Raw genomic sequence first — 18,101 nt, 5'->3', positions numbered from 1 at the left:
AATGTAGTTCTCTGCTTCTATTTGATAGGTTCTCTAGTATAGCTAAAAAACCTGCTGTCCCCAAGCCTAACATGCTCATACTCTCCACCTCTGCCCTTTGGGACCTCAAATCAAGGTTCAGTTCAAGTACCACCTTCTACCAGAGACCTTTCCTGATTCCCCTAATTGCTGCTTCTCCTCTAACTCTACCCTACCTTTTATGTATACTGGCTGCCACATTTAGAATCATAGAATGTCAGGGAGATAGATTTAGAGCTGGACAGGACATTAAGACTACTGAGTCCATCCATAACATTTTACAGATGAGAAAGCTGAGAACAAGAGAGGGTAAGTGATGTACAGAGGGTCCCACACTTAGTAAAGCTATGAGATAGGGTTTAAATTAAGACTTTCTGAATACAAAATTAGCATTTTCTCCAAGGCATCACTGGTGCCTAAGGCACCTATTCTAAAAGTATGGTTCTGATCATGCTTAAGAAACTTCACTGGCCCCCTATTGTCTATTAAATAAAATATAAACTGTGTTGTTTGGGTCATCGAAAATCCTTTATAATATTTCCATTTTGGTTACATATTATACACACAGACACAGACACAGACACACACACAGACACACACACAGACACACACACACATTGCATTCTAGCCAAACTGGCCCTGCTTGCTATTTTCTGTATGGGATATCTCATCTCTTAAATCAATGACTTTCTATGTATGGGGAATAGCCTTTTACATATAAAATGTTCTCCTTTCCTTATCTCCTCAACTTCTTTCTTCAAAACCTCAATTCCAATGCTATTTCTTTCAAGAGACCTTATCTAGGGTAGCTAGGTAGCACAGTGGACAAAGTACTAGCCCTGAAGTCAGAAGAACCTGAGTTCAAATCTGGCCTCAGACACGTTTAACACTCACTAGCCATGTGACTCTGGGCAAGTCACTTAACCCTAATTGCCTCACCAAAAAAAAATAAATAGAGACCTTTGCTGATTCACCCCATGGTTAGTTCCTCTAATTTCACCAAATTACATGTATGCAGTTGAAGGCATTGATGGGATGAATATTATATCTATTTTTCAAAGGAATGGCAAATACATTATTGCAATGAAGACCCAAAGGAAAGCCCAACTTATATTCCACATATCATTCATACCACCTTCCCCATTGTCTTCATTCCTTCCAAAAGAACCTTAAGTTCCTACTATATGAGTATTGGTAGATATGAGAACATATTGGTTATAGAAGAGATAACTGAGAAAAGCTATAGTAATTATTTTAAAATATCCAAATGCCTTAAATAAAGGTGGGAATTGTTCTTCTTGGCTCCAGAAGGCAGAAGTTGGAGTAATGGCAGCTAATTCCAGAGGCTGGTTGTTGTCCTTTGTGCTGAAAGAGGATCAAAATGACATCACTATGTTGGTGTCAGGGTACAGTGTGTCCGACTGGCTGATCAGAGAAATACAAGCTCAGAAGTCTCTATCACAAGTCAGACACAAATAGTCCATATGAACATTTGGAGTGGAAATGTCTCTAAATTTGTGTATCTCACATTTCTTTTGAGCTACTGTAATTTTGCTTTGCTAACAGAGCACAGATCCTTCTTTGATGGGCACACCATGCTGGGTAGTCCTATTCCAGTGTCTACAATGGTAAATGATTGAATCCAAAGTCCTTAGGGAAACCTTGAGAATTTGTGACTTCCATGTAACCACTTGCCTTGTGTGAGTTCTCCATAAAATATTTTAAAAATATGATTGACATTAAAATAATGTGGTCAGCCCATAAGAGTTGCTCTCTCTGCAGTAGTTTGAATATTTGATAAGTCAGCTTGAAAAGGGACCTCAGTATAAGGTACTTTATCTTGCTAGGTGATCTTCAGAATCTTCCTAAGACAATTAAAATGGAAGCAATTCAGTTTCCTGGCATGGTGTTAGTATACTTCATCAGTATATATAACAATGAAATCAGCACAATAGCTTGGTAGACCTTGAGTTTAGTAGGCAGCCTAATATCTCTTCTTTCCCACACTTTCCTTCGGAGCCTCCCAAACACTGAGCTAGCTTTGGCAATGTGTGCATCAACCTCATCATCTATGTGTACATCCCTGGAAAGTGTCCTGCCAAGGTAAATGAACTTATCTACAGCATTCAAAAATTCACCATTTGCTATAACCCTTGTCCTTGCATTAACAATACAATGACAGCTGGTAGGAAGCCTCTGTTTTCTTGGTGTTAATTGTCATGCCAAAATTAGCACAAGTGGCAGAGCATAGACCTATACTCTGTTGCATATCAGCCTCAGAGGGTACATTGAGTGCACAATCATTTACAAACAAAAAGTTTTGCCATAAAAACCTAGAAGATTCAGTCAGTTTTTGTATGAGCAGTACACCCCTTGCCTTGTAAATCTCATCTGGAATATAATCATTACCAGGCTCTTTGCCCCACAAGAGCAGCCTAATAGCATCCAAAAACTTTTCTTCAATTGGAAATTGTGCTAGAGAGGGATTGATTTCAACCTGACGCATATGGTCAATGGCTTCAGTATAGATTGATGACAGTCTATTGAGAATGCTATGAAAGTGTTCAGCCCATCCCTACAGGATGATGTCCTTATCACTAATCAATGTGGCTCTATCAATGCCCAGTAGTTTTGTTGCACCATAGGGTTTAGGCCCACGAATAGCCTTTAGGGCATCATAAAATCACTTTGGATTGTTACGATCAGCATAAGGCTGAATTTCATCTGCCTTCTTACTTAGCTAAGAATCTTGCATCTCTCTAAGCTTCTCTCACACTTTGCTCTTACTAGAAAGAAGTCAAGATGTCTCCCCATGATATCATTGATGCTCTTCAAAAATGAAGGATGAATGTATTCAGGGAGGACTAGCATGCCTTGTGTGAGGGTTTCACAAGCTCTTTTCAGGGCTGTTCATCCCCCTTGGTGTCCACCTTGACACAACTCTCACCTGGGGTTCCAAGAAACTATAGCATGTGCAGTGGCCATACCCTGATAAAACCACCTTGGCAGATTGGCTAAACCAGGTTGAGGGGAACTGATAGGCCTTAAACCCATTGGTGAGTTAGGGGGATATCTACCCAAAGCATGTGGAGACTTCCTCCAGAAGAATGGGTGAATGAAAACAATATGTTCCAACAACCATGAAAGTGGCCAAAACAGACACTGTAGAGTGCTTAGTACTTGGTCAAACATCAAAGACATCAAGTTCATTCACTACATACTGAGCCCTTGCCAGTCCTCCTGACTTTTGTCTTGCCACTGGACTTCCATGACTCTGGAAGAGAGAATGAGACTGACAACTTTGTGTAATTCTGCTTCATTTAAATACAATTCACGCACAAGTCAAGACATTATCCTATGATGCCATTGATCCTCTTTGAAAACAAAGGACTAACAGCAACAACAACTTTTGATGGAATTAAAAGCTGCCTTCTTAGAGATGGATGAACTATCCTGCTAGTAAATCCTGTTGAGTTCTTGTTTTTCATTTAGCAGTTTCTGAATTTCCCCCACATTTTCTTCAAACCAATCTTGATATGTGCGGGTATTCTGGATCACATGAGTAAATGCAGTGCTGTATACCAAATCACTGAAAGCTGCCCACTCTGCTCCACTATTGCCAACCATGCATTGGTTCAGTTTCCTTCCAAGTTTACATTATGTATTTTCAATAGTCATCTTAGTTTGGGGACACCACTTTTGTTGAATATGAATTTTTAGTTTGTAGAGGATAAGTCTATGATTGGTCCAGCACTCTGCATTAACATTGCCTTCATTACTCTCACATCCTGTCTGTCTCATCTCCTCACAATGACATAGTCTATAAAATGCCAATGTTTGCTGTGAAGATGCAGCCATGAAGTTTTATTGCATTTATTTAAACAGAAAACAGTGTTGGTCATGAGATGTATACATCTTCAGTAATAAGTGACTATTGCTGTTAGTGTTGCTTTTTCTTACTCCATTCCTACCAAGAACTACCTGCCATATCTGATGGTCTATGCTTTTTCTGGCATTAAAGTCACCCAGAGTTACAAACTTGTCCTCTTTTGGCACATTGATGATCAAGGTCTCCATATCTTCGTGACATTTTTCTTTCACCTCATCAGGGTTAATCATGATGGGAGCATACACACTTTCCTGAACACCTGTATACACCTCCAAAGAGATAGATTCAGGCTTGATATAATTCTCTAATAAGTAGAGAAATCCCAAAGTGGAATGGGTTACCATGAGAATGAAATAGTCAATCAGATCCCCTTCAACTGTGAGTCCATGATTCTTTGCCTCACCACTGTGGATTCTCATAGAGTTTTGCACCTCTCTTATTGACCTTGTCATTCTCTCAGGCTTATAATAGTTGTCCGTATATAACATATATGTATATTCTTGATGGGCAGCCAAAAACTATTCATCTGTGAATTGTTTCTTGGCAACCAAAAAGATTTCTTAGACATACTAGGTTCTTAGAAAATTAAGCTTATTTAATTAAATGATCAAATAATTTTATTTTATTCTCTGAACTGTGATTACCCAGTGATCAAGTTTATCTAATAAAACCTATTATAGATTCCTGTAGTGTTTATATATCTACATCTATATATCTATCTCTATCTCTATATTTCTATCTCTATCTCTATACGTATATAGTGTCTGGGATTTATTTATCCCACATATCACAAAGTACTTTCCTCTAACATATTCTAGCTATGTACTTATGGGTGTGCCACTTTAACTCTGTGTCTCAGTTTCCTCATTTACAAAATGGGAATAATAACTGTAGACCTCAACTCATAAAGCTATTGTGATACTTAACTGAGATAATTCAGGTAAAGCACTATGTAGGTACTTTATTATAGGTGCTATATTATAGGTGCATACCTATAATCTTTGCAAACACAATGAGGGATTTGTAAATCTCTGGAGCTGGGAGATTCTGAGCTTCAATGAGCTGTATTGATTGAGTGTTCACACGATATGGTGGGTCCATTGGAGAGAAAAGGTAGCATAAGGAGGGGCAAAATGGTTCAGGTGAGAAAAAGAACAGATCAAAGCTTTCATCTCTTTTAGAGTGGGATTGCTCTGTAAGTAGGTCTAGCAGTTCCACACTTTGTGAGATAAGGAGACTCAATCTTTAAAAAAAATAAATAAAATAAAAAATAATGCTTTACAAACTTTAAAAAGTATAAAAATGCCATTTATCATCATAATTATTATATATCTATTATATCATATTTTCCTTAAATGATTTCTATGATATTAATGGCATGTGTTTTCTCCCTTTTTGGGGGTAGAGTAGTTATATTTTTTTTTCTAATTTGAAGAAAGTTGTCTACATTTACTATTTTTCCCTCCTTTTGTTGATTTCATGAGATCCTAAAATGTTGGAACTGAAAGATATGGGTCTTAGAACACAGAAAAAAGTATCCTTATAACTTAGAATCTTAGAAGTTAGAGTAGGGATATGATACTAAATGTTTGAGTCAGTTCTCTTGGGAGAAAATGTATGTATGACATATTTTTCAATTTGATCTGTATTATTAACATTTTCTGTATCATTTTCTTAAGTCTAGAAAATCAACAAAGAAATAAATCAAACCTGATAAGTAATGTTTCCTGAATTTAAAGGTATAAAAGCTTATAATGAAATTTTAACAGTTTGCATTTTCTAGCCAGTTTGGGTTACCTCCAGCACATTCCTGAGTTGGAGGACAATATGAAATAAAATGTTAATGTTTGAAGGGATGTTAAAGATTATGTGATTAAGCTGAAATCCCAAGAGATGTGATAACTTGTTCAAAGCCACTAGAGTTCAGAGTAAGATTGATGACTATAACCTAGTTTTCCAGACTCTCATACTAGTCTATCTTCCCATGCAATACTTCGTATTATTGTTTTCAGTAATTTTAGCTCAGAAAGGAATATAAGGAGAAAAAAAAACTTGTAGGCTCATATTTTATCTGTTTTGTAATATTTGAACAATTAAAATAAAATCATAATTTTATAAGGTTAGACAAAATATTAAAGAATCACCTTAAATATCCACCTATCTATAAGTAAGGTTTTATTTGAATTATTTCTCATAAAAAAATCTATCTAGTTAAAAGACAAAATATATCAGCTTTTCTAATTCATATTAATAGTAATCATTAGCATGGTATAACATGGAAAGATTATAATTTGGAGTCAGTGGAACTGGGTTTATATTCAGGCTTTGCCAATTATTACTTAGTGAACTTGGGCAAGTGTTTCAACCTCTCTGACTCTTAGTATTCTCATCTGTAAAAGATGAAATTTGAACAACATGTGCTTTAAGGTACCTCCTAGCTCTAAATCTCTGTATCTCTGGTGGCATGGAATCATAGTAAACAGGCATCTCTTTGGACAGAATGCAGCTCTTCCATTTTTGGTGTGAGGGTATGATGTTAGCTAATACCTCCCAGACTTCAATACTATGAGACTGTCATAGTGACATAGTGCAAAATAATCCATTGAAATTGAATGAAATTACCTAAAATTTTGAAAATAAATTTGAAAGGTTTTTGGCTTCTAAAATTGATACTAGCAAGTCTTAGAACTTTACCTAGCAATTCATGGCTCAGCTAGAGTGAGAATTCCTAGTGTCTGAAAAAACAAACTTAATGGGTAAAATCCCAGATGATTCAAGATATATAAAGAAGTAGCCTTGGGTGAAGATGTATTTTGCTTTATTATGCATATTTAATTTTTTTTCTTTCCCCGGAAAGACCTATGTGAACTGATGCAAAGTGAAATAAGTAGAACCAGGATAAGAGTACACAGAAACAGCAATATTGTAAGATGATTAGCTATTAATGACTTAGCTATTCTCAGCAAAATAATGATCCAAGAAAACTCTGAAGGGCTTATGATGGAAAATGTTATCTATCTCCAGAGAAAGAACTGATGGAATCTGAATATAGATTGAAGCATAGGTTTTTTTTTTTAACTTTATTTTTCTTGGGTTTTTTTGGGGGGAGGTGGAATCTGTTTTCTTTTACAACATGACTAATATGGAAATATATATTTGCATGACTACACACATATAAACTATATCAAATTGCTTGCCTTATTAATGAGGAGGGTAGGGAAGGAGAGAATTTGGAACTCAAACTTTGAAAAATGAATGCTAAAAATTGTTATTATATGTAATTGTGGAAAAGTAAAATATGAAATAAATTATTGCCAATTAAATTTTGTTTTCTTTAGAAGTGTTCTGTGGGGAAGTGATGAAGGAGAGAGAATAAATGTTCATCAACTGGAAAAAATCTAATTTAATTTTCAAAGGCTTTCTTGATATAAAGAATTATCCTAGTCTGGAAGACATGAGTTCTATTCCTGGCTATGCCACTTAATATGAGTGAATTAGGGCATATCACAAGTTCAGTTTGAAGCAAATAGGTATAGAGTACAAAAGACTGAACCAGGTGCTGAAACAAAAAAAGATAAATAAGGCTTATACCCTTCTTTTATGGAGCTTACATTGCAAATGGGATGGAAGGTAGATCTCAGAGATCAAGCCATACAAATAATCATGTAAGAAGGGAGAGTCAGTAAGAGTATAAAGATTATACCCAGGCAGAATTACCTTAGAAATTTAGGTGGACCTTGATAGAAAGAATGGACATTAATAAATTAAAAAGAAAAGGTGAAACAGCAATTGTACACAGAGGAGATGGCATGAGTAAAGGCAAAAAGAAAAAAAAATAGGAGATGGCAAAATAAAATAGTGGATGGAGGATGACTCAGTATATCTGGAATATAAGTAAATGAAATTTTATGAGCTAAAAGTCTAGAATGAGAATATGGAGGGCCAGGATCACGAATTAGACCCTATTCAATAAGCAATAGGGAAAGAATGAAGGTTTATTTTTGAACTAGTTACCTGCTCAGACTAGTAAATTGACCTGGGGGGTGGGGGGTGAGTGGGGATCATCAGTCCTATAATGTATGAGATGAAGGGAAAATAGGCTGGTGGCCAATGGATAGCTACTAAGTAACCTAGGCAAGAAAGGGTGATGGCCTGAACCAGTATGATATAAGTAACTGTAAAGCATAAAGGCCTACTCAATATATATGTATGTGTATATATTATATATATATATATATACACACACACACACACACACACACACATACATATATATACACATATACATATGTATATGTATATATACACATATATATGTATATGTGTATATGTATATGTATATATATACACACATATATATGTATATGTGTATATATATACACATATATATGTATATGTGTGTATATATACACGTATATATGTATATGTGTGTATATATATACGTATATATGTATATGTGTATATATATACACATATATGTGTATATATATATAATAGAGATAGAATCAGTTTCCTCTGCTGTAAGAATATAGAACTAGACTAAAAGAGTATAGAACCTCCCTTCATTTCTATGTTGCAATAATTCTAAAATAAGCAATTTTATCAGATATAACTTCTCCTGATAGATTAACACCACAGAACTTTCAGCCCAGAGCTTGCAAGGAACACAGAAAGAACAATTATTTTTATCATTTTAGATCACATTGGCTGCTATGTATTTTGAAGCATAATACCTACCTTTCTTAATTTCCTTTTTGTAGCAAAGAGGAAACCCTTTCAATCTTAATACTCCAAGTAATGTAAAGAAAAAAGGAAGACAGGTCTTCACTAAACCACGAACACAAACATCACCCCACACACACACACACATACACATCCCTTGTACACTGAAACCTGTTTACTTTGTGCATGACTACCATTATGTAATGGGAATTTTCAGAAGTGTTATTCCATCACATCTACCAAAGAAAGACTACCTTCTTTCATATAACCTTTCCTTTTAAATCAAACTAAACAATTATAGACAAGAGTTGGAAGGGACTTTAAAAGTCATCTAGTCCAACTGTCTCACAAAATCTGTCCATGATATTGGTGCCACTTATGGAATGGAAAATTTTCACTATTCCCCATTCCTCCCCCCCAAAAAAGAAGTACAGAAATAAAGGGTACCAGGGAATCAAATAAACTTCATGCCAAGCAATGATTATATCTCTAATGAGGAAGCTGGAAAGTAAGAGCTTACAAACAACCAGGATTGATGTCTCCTAAGCCCCCATATGCCTACCTGATTGTGTTGACTGCCATAACATTTGTCTTAGAAAGGACCTGGGTTGGTCAAGCATCATGTAAGAAGAAGAGACTTTACCTGGTAGATTATTTCAGAAGGCAGGACAGGCGTCCTTGGCATGATTTCTATACTAATTATATGGTTAGAGATCATCCAATGCATCTCCAGTGGGACAGAAGAGATGAAAAATCTAGTCATATTTTGACTATCAGCCTAAGTCAGCAGCCAACATAGAAATATTTCATTTGAGGTGAAAAAGAAGCCTGTGTGTGTGTATGTGTGCGTGTGTGCGCGTGTATGACACTAGAAATCCGGAATAGGAAAACTCTTGCTTATTTGCAATAATGTTTATACCACAGGGAATTAATCAGTTGACAAATGTTTCTTAAGTGCCTACTTGTATGTGACACTGTACTGTGTGCTAGGGATACAAAAATACCACCAAGAGCAACATGAAATGGTCCCTGACCTTAAGGATCATAGAGTCACAAACATACATTTAAAGGACATTGGAGATTTCCTACCCCAACTCCCTCATTTTAAAGAGAGAAAAACTGAGTATGCCAGTAGATGAAGTCTGAAGTGGTGCAAAGAATAAATGGCAGAGCTGGTATTCAAACCTAGGATCTATGATTCTAAATCCAGCACTCTCCATTCTACTGTACTGAAGCAGCTCTAAGTAAATTTTTGTGTGGAAGTTGGGGTTTTTGTTTTCTAAATTTTCCACGTGCCATGGTAGAAGAAGAAAGTCAATAAATAAAAGACATAGCCACAAGAGAAGGAGATTTTTTTTATATGTTTTGTTTACCCACCAAACATTGTGAATTATGCATCATATCTGGGCAGAGCTGCGGAAATAATTCCTTGGAACAGTACAGAGGATGTGGACTGATGAGACCAAATGATGTTGGGGTTTTCTGAATTGCCATTTGAAAGACCATTGGAGTCAAAATTAAACAAAAAGTATATTATAAGATTATTTTAGTTAAAGTGTAATTACTGCAATAAGGCAGGTACCCTCAGCTCTGCTTATATCATTAGGATAACTGGGGGGAGGGGGGGAGTGATTGGAAAGACCTCACCTGATCATGAGGAGTCATATGACAAAAGATAGAGGGATTTTTGGTAGGCCACAATGTCAGGGTGAGTCAAGAGTGTGACAGTAGAAGCTTAGAAATATTAGGCTCCATGCTATCAATCAGTCAGTCAATAAGTACCTTCTATGACTCAAGTACCAGGTGCTATACCAGATGCTGGAGATACAAAGAAGAAAACCAAAACAGTCCCTAAAGAATTTGTATTCAAAGGGGCAGAGCCAGTGCGTTGATAAATGCAATGAGATAAATGCAAAATAATTTGGTGGAAGGGTAGAGTGGAGGTATCCAAAAAAGTGTCTGGGAGGATATGTGCAGATTTTTGAAAAGTGCTAGGACTTTTATAGTTTTGAAATAAAGGAAAGACTATTCCAGGTTTGAAGGACAACTCTTGTAAAGGCACAGATTTAGAAGGTATGTCATATATGAGGAGTAATAAGTACAATGCTTTGGATGGACCACAGAATGCCTGAAAGGTAATTATAAGTCATAAGCATGAGAAAGCAGGCTAGAGACAGACTAGGATAACCCCCAGACAGGATCAGATGAATCAGATCTCCGATTCATTGTATGGCCTTTTCCAAACCATTTCCACCTCGCTTTGTGGTGGCCAAAGATTCAATGAAGTTGCAGAAAAATTCCTGGAATGAATATGAGATGATCCAGGCTCTAGTCCTAGATTTGTTATTAAGGATCTGTGTGATGCTGGACAAGTCTATTAATCTCTTTGAGCCTCAGTTTTCTCATCTGCTAGATGAGGATAAGAAAACTTCCCATACCTCTCACAAGACTGTTGTGAAGACGAAGTAATACATGAGAATGGCTTCTGGATCCATTCAATACTTTAAAAAGTTAAGTTCCCATTAGTATTATTTACCAATTCAGCAACAGCAATCATTTTTTTAAATGATTTCCATTTAAAAAAGAAAGACAGAAATAAATAGAAAAACAAACAATTGGTTGCCTCCTGATTCACTATGAAAAAAACAAAACAGAGCAATTCAACTTCCAGCCTTATGTGATATATTTTAAAAGTCAACTCCCTAGAAGCTTAATATTATTTTACATGTGGAAAGGCAACTGAGAATAAATAGCATGGGTAGAGAAACAAGGCATACCTTAAGGAGCATTGGGCCCAGCCATCAACACACATCAATACACCTTTGATACCTGAAATTAATAGCTGATCAGCATGGATGCTGAGGAATTCAGCTTGATTTTCATCACACTGAGCAAAAGCAAAGCCCAAAAAGTATTACACACAGACCAGAAGTATAGTCTTTGGGGCTTACGGACCGTTAGCTCTGTCTGCTGTAATAACTGTGTAGTAATAATATTTAGATAGCATCCTTTCCCATCCACTGAATTTCAAGGACCTTAAATAAATAATTCTGGCAGCATTTCTATGAGGTATTTTTGATACACACGATGGATATATGATGTACATATATGTGTGTGCGTGTATGTATACAGAGAGGGAGGGAGGAAGGAAGGGAGTCTGACTGTCTGAGCCTCAGCTCTTTTTCAACTGCAAAAGTGTAGGGGTAGAGTAAGTGATAAATCTAGGCAAGTAGAAAACTGGATCTCAGTCAGTAAACCTGAGTTCAAATCTGGCCCCAGACACTTATTAGCTATGTGACCTATGGCAAGTCACTTAACTTTTGCCTGCTTCAGTTTCCTCCTCTGTAAAATAGGTATAATTATAACACCTAACTTGCCATGCACCTTCCAGATTGAAAGGTAATTTTGATTTGATTACAGTTCTTAGAATAAGAGATAGAAAATAAGGGGATATGTACATTTACAAGTAAATTCAAAGTATACATATATATATACACATACATATTATATATGCATGTATGTATGTATGTATGCATGTAGATATCTAGGTACCACATAGTATTCATTGAACCTAAAGCCAGGAAGCTCTGAGTTCAAATGTGACCTGAAACACTAGCTTTGTGACCCTGGGCAAGTCAAGGCATCCTAGGAAACATGAAACACAGAGGAAGGGGCCAAGTAAAAACTAAGGTGAAAAATGAAAAAACAAAAAAGCAAACAGGTACCAAAATAGAGAAAAAATGAGGACAGTTGTCCACTGAAGGGGTTGATTGGGGAAACGGGTGGAAAAATCTCTCCTACCTCTTGCTCTAGATCTTAAAGTACCAATATTATACTGTAAGGCAGCTGACAATTTTTACCCATGAAATACAAACAAGCAAACGTACATTTATATGGGGGGATGGGGTAGATATGTGTTGTTGTTATTGATCAACCCTTCACATGGATATGTCAATTTTCCTTCCATGGAGTTGATTAAATATTTGATGGAGGCAGAAAGCATGTCAAATTTTATAGTCAGAAGACCTGGAGCCGAATCCTGTCTGTGTCATCTTGGGCAAGTAACCTAACATTTTGAGCCTCAATTTCCTCATTTGTAAAAGAAGATAGTTTGGTAAGATAACCTTTATTTCACTTCAAGTTCTAAGTTTTTGATCTTCTGATTTTATTAATTCAATGCAAAAAGACTTATTAAACTCTTACTATTTGCAAGACCCTATGCTCAGTTCTTGGGGTAAAATGAATGTACAGTGGTTCAAAATCATGTGGTTCATTGCTGACCATATGAACAGTACAAAGACAGGAATTTGCAACAGATGAATGATGTGGAGAGCATTGCCAAAACATGGCTCCACCTGTAGGATTTTGTTCATTGCATTCCATATATTCCCTTACTTTTTCTCATATAAACAAGAGATCAGAGGACCTTGGTATGGAGAAAAGTGGTGGAACCTAAAATTAAATTAACTTTGTGTAAAGAAACATGTTTAACACCAACATGGGTATAGAGGCACCAGATCTATATTTGGGGATTAAACAGGATTGGAAGGGGTTTTCTGACCCTAAGTTGGAGGCTGGAGGAATGAATTTGGACCTTCTTAGCAGGAGGAAATGTAGGTGAAAATAATAGGAAATCTTTGTCTGAGGGAACTCTTACTGACTTTGGGCATTGGCTAGAGGAGTATGGTCAAGGATGTTTTGGAAGGAATTCATTTATTTTGGGAAGGGATGGTTGTGGACAAGTTGATGTCTGAGTTTTCTTCCACTTCTGTCATTCTATGATTCTCAGAAATTAAGATTACAAGTAGTTTTCTCTCTTTTTTTTAATAAGAGCTCTGCACAGATACATATTTAAACCACACTGTAGGGCAATCCCTCACTGTAATTTATTGCTAAGCATGATAAACCATTACAAATGCTCACTCATTTTTAATTAAAAATAAAACTGACTTCAATCATCTATTTTAATTTTAATGTGCATCATGGAGAGAGAAAGATAACAATGGTTCTATATTCTCAGGGGAGAATTTGTTTCAATGTAAACTTTCATATTATTACAATATCACTCAATTTTTTTTCTTCTTTTTTCAAAACAAACATCAACATCACTACTCTAAGACATTTATAGGTCTAATTGTTTTTTTATTGATTCTAGGTTTTAGTCATTTCAATAAATGTTTATATGTGCTTACTATGTTCAGAGTACTGTGTACTTTGTGTGATTTTTAGGATGAGGGGGCAAAGTCTGGAAAACGGACTATTCCTGTCATTTTGGGATTGATTGGCTGGTAATAAAGATACACATACACAAAAAGCTGTAGTGCAAAATCATAAGAAAATAACCCACAGAAAAAAGTTCATTACTTACACTGGGGCATGAAGGAAGTCATCATAGAAAATGTGACATTAGAGTTGGTTCTTAAAGGATGGATAGGAGTAAAATATGTAGAGAATTCCTGTAGGGAAGGCAACTCCAGTCAAATGCAGGGAGGGGGTAAAGGAAAAGCTATGAATGGAGGACTGAAAATAGTCCAATTTTCTGGAACAGTGTCTATGACAGCAATTTGAGATAAAACTGGAAGTGTAGAATGGTGTGAGTTTATGAAGGAGTTTGAATGTCAGGCAGAGAAATTCAAATTTCATTCAATAAACAGTAATGAAATGTTGAAGATCACTGGACATTTTGCTTTGGAGCTCCCTGATCATGAAATATTCTGTATTATACTTACAATCTATGTTTATGTCTTCTCTTCCCTACTGGATTGTAGACCCTATTAGAGCAGGTACTCTTTCTTGCATTAACTATGCATTATCCCTAGCATTGAACATTGTGCTAGGTATGAAGCAAATACAATAAAGCTTTGTTGAATAAATAAGTAAATGAATGGCATGATCAGAACCATGAATAAACTTTTTTTTTTCAGGAGATCTTCTTTTCTGAATCAACTTAAAGGATACAGCCTAATAACAACCATAGCTAGCATTTATATGACACCTTTAAGTTTGTCAAGTTCTTCACAAAAGTATCCAATTTTACCCTTATAACAACCCTGAAAGTTATTATCCCCATTTTATAGAGTGGAAAACTGAGGCTCAGAGAAGTCAACCCTTTATCTTGCCCCAGGTCATGCAACTAGTAAAAATCAAAAGCAGGACTTGAATCTGATACTTCCTGATTTAAAGTCCAGCGCACTCTGTTCTCTACCATGATTGGATCAGTTGGGTGATACAAGACTTTTACAACATATGTAGATCCTATTGAAATATAAATTGCCAAAGAAAAAGGACTTATCACCTTTAAAGCCAAAGTAAATTTTTAGGCCATGTTTTACCAGGATTTGGCTCAAATGTATTGAAATATACATGTATGAATATATGTATGTATGTATATACACACATACTTATATCTGTGTGTATATCTGTGTATATACATACATATTTGTTATATGTATGTGTGTGTGTGTATGTGTGTGTGTGTGTGTGTGTGTATTCCAGCCTGATATTCAAATTCTTAACTATTTTCACTCTTTTTTTTCTCCTCCAGAAAGCCCCAGAGATGAATTGAGGAATCTTCAAACTGAAACTCAGAGGAAACAGCGAGACATTGTTCATTGCTTTTTTTTCCCCAATGAAGGTCCCAAATCACCTCCTTCTTGTTTTATATTCTACATTATAGGCAATGACATCATTAAGCTAGCACACAATTTATACTGTGAAAGGGGGAACCTTGTCAGAGATGAATTAGATTGCTGTCCTGTCAGAGTAAAGGACCCGTCTTTCATCCTAAAGACTCCAAATTCTTCCCAAAGTACCAGGAAAATGCAAAGAGTGATAATTTAGAAAAGTACAGAATGAAGAAAAATCCAAGGCATTCACTAGGTATAAGCACCATTTCCTTCCTTCTCTGCTTTTCAAGTTCAGTTCTCTACTGGTCTCTGTCTTCATAGCCTTTTCCATGATGGGACATTAGCTTTTAGACAACATTTTCCATCTTTTTTGAAACTTGTACATATGTGATCCCATTCTTTCCACCAAACATTCCTCTTGTAGCTAGGAATATCTACAAATTTGCAAGATTAGGACTTAAGATACATTTGTCACCTCACACAGCAACTACCCTCATCAGCTTCTTGTCTATTGCCCAAGCCTAAACTATTGTAATAACCTTCTTCCTTGCTTCAAGTTGCATCTTCTCCAATGAACTCCAGCCCTGTGCATTATTCTCTGCCTGTCAAAATCATTCTCTTCTTTCAAAGGTCAGTTCACATGCCAACTGAACTACAACCTGCTATGGTTGTTAGGCTGGTATTCATAAAGTCCATTCAGAAGAGATGCTGTCCTAGAAAGGCTTATAGTGGAGCACTTGATCATATCTTAAATTGCTTCACACATTAAAAAAAATATATATATAATATATATGCATATATATCATACATACATACATATATATACATATATATATATATAAATTATCTTCAATATATGAAGCATTGTGCTCCATTCTGATGGAAGTACCAGGTGAATAAAAGAGGTAGATCCTGCTCTCTCAGAGTGTAAAACCTGATGGCGGAAATAAGACACAAACACGGTTAAGTATAATAAACAAAAATGCTTCCATCTTAAAATAATTCTATCATCTTTGCATTTTTTTCAGTCATCATTCTGTCTGGCCTTTCCTATGCACTTATTCATTTTCTAAAATGTTATTTTTATTTCCTTGCATCTATCAAACCTCCTACTACATTAACATGATCTTCGAAGGAAGGGCCAATGCCTTTTGTTTTCATCTTTCTACTTCAAGCATCTTGTAAATAGGAGGCATCAATTAACTATTTGTTGAATTGAATTTACTGAAAGTTTACAGACTTAATAAAAGTGCTCAGAGTAGAACTCAAGTTTACAGAGACATAGCTCAGGGTTCTTTCCAGGGGAAAATGATAATCCCAATCTTTCAGGATCTATATGTCTATCCAGTCAATATGAGGTGGCTTTATGTCTCTCCTTCCCCCAGGCTAACTTCTCAACTTATGCCCTTGATCCTGCCTCCATCCTTCTCCTCTAGGTGTTTACATGATTAAGCAGCCCCACCACACCACCATCCCTCTCATCATCAGTCTCTCCTTATTTACTGGACCCAATTCTGTGCTTAGAATCATACTGATGTTTCTTAATTATTTTTAAATCCCTTGATTATAACATCCTCTCTATATAGATATAAATATATCTATATTGATACATCTATATATTGAAACATCATATATTGATATATACATTATATATACACACATACATAGAGCATGTGACATACCTATATCTATATGAAATATTACATTCACATATATCAATTCTACAATTGCTAAATCCCTAGATAGAGTAGTGTTCACTAAATGCTTCCATTTCTTTACTAACTCTTAAGTCCTCAGCCCCAAAAAATCTGACTTACCTCACCACTCAATCTGCTCTCTCTGTAACTTCTAGACTGTTAAAATCTCATGCCCTTTTCTCAGTCATCATCTTCATGGGTCTTCCAACAGTACTGGACTCTGATGATCATCCCGCCTTTAAAATATTCTCTCCTAATTTTTCTTCTAGGACATTTTCTTTTGGTTCTTAGAGATACTCTCTCCTGATTCTCTTTCTATATATGAGATCAAGTCTCTTTCATTGATTCACTCTCCTCTTTCAGTCTTCTAAGTTCTCCATACTTCAACCTTTTATACTTTCATGATATAATCCAGGAGTGAGGAACCTGCGGCCTCGAGGCCACATGTGGCTCTCTAGGTCCTCAAGTGCAGCCCTTTGACTGAATCCAAACTTCACAGAACAAATTCCCTTAATAAAAGGATATGTTCTGTGAAACTTGGATTCATTCAAAAAGGATTTGTTCTGTGAAGTTTGGATTCACTCATAGGGCCGCACTTGAGGATCTAGAGGGCCACATGTGGCCTCAAGGCCACAGGTTCCCCACCCCTGAAATCTGTTTCCATTATTTTGATTATTCTCTCTCTCTCTCTCTCTCTCTCTCTCTCTCTCTCTCTGTCTTTTTCTCTCTCTGTGTATATATATGCACGTACAAAAACACATATATGTATATACACACATTGTACATTTTCATCATAAACATATATACATAGATAAGTCTTATAGTGTATATAAATCTTTATATATACACATTAAATAAAGGGGAGAGGTCAATCAGTCAGTCACCTAGCATTTATTAGTTTGAATGTTACATAACAGATACAGTGCAAATTCTGGAAATACAAAGAAAAGTATAGCCAGTGAAAATGCCCACAGTCAAGAGGTAAAGTGTCATGTTCGAGGAATGGCAAGCAATTCAATAACACTGGATCATAGAGTAACTGGAAGGATATAAAGTAGTGAAGACTGCAAAGTCAGGAAGGGGCAGGTTATTAAGAATTTTAAAAGCCAAACAGGATCATGTATTTGTTCCTGAAAGCAATAAGGAGTC

This window comes from Vombatus ursinus, unplaced genomic scaffold (assembly GCF_900497805.2).
Source record: "Vombatus ursinus unplaced genomic scaffold, bare-nosed wombat genome assembly UNPS02005659.1, whole genome shotgun sequence".
Classification (NCBI taxonomy): Eukaryota; Metazoa; Chordata; class Mammalia; order Diprotodontia; family Vombatidae; genus Vombatus; species Vombatus ursinus.
Note: the sequence above shows the minus strand (reverse complement) of the source record.